Source organism: Rhea americana, unplaced genomic scaffold (genome assembly GCF_003343005.1).
Source record: "Rhea americana isolate MKP2758 unplaced genomic scaffold, rheAme1 scaffold_21, whole genome shotgun sequence".
In the NCBI taxonomy this organism is placed as follows: Eukaryota; Metazoa; Chordata; class Aves; order Rheiformes; family Rheidae; genus Rhea; species Rhea americana.
The window spans coordinates 2,754,387-2,754,663 of NW_028186258.1; positions in this window are offsets into that span (position 1 = coordinate 2,754,387).

Sequence of the window (277 nt, forward strand, 5' to 3'; positions counted from 1 at the left end):
CCTGCCCGCTCCGGCGCCGCCGCGCCGCCATTTTGTGCCGCGGCGCTGAGGCGGCGGCCGGCGCGGCCCCTTCGCCCGGCGCGTAGCCCGCAGCCCTGCTCGCCCGCGCCGAGGCGATGGTAACCCCGCTGCGATGGGGGCCGAGGACAACAGCCGGGCCGGCAAGGGCTCACCTCGCTGCGCTGCCCCCGCTCCTCCTTTCTGCCCGGTTTGGGAGCATTTTCCACYGGCTGCTCCGCGGCGCGGCGAGGCGGCGGCACGGCTGGTCCCCGCTTCG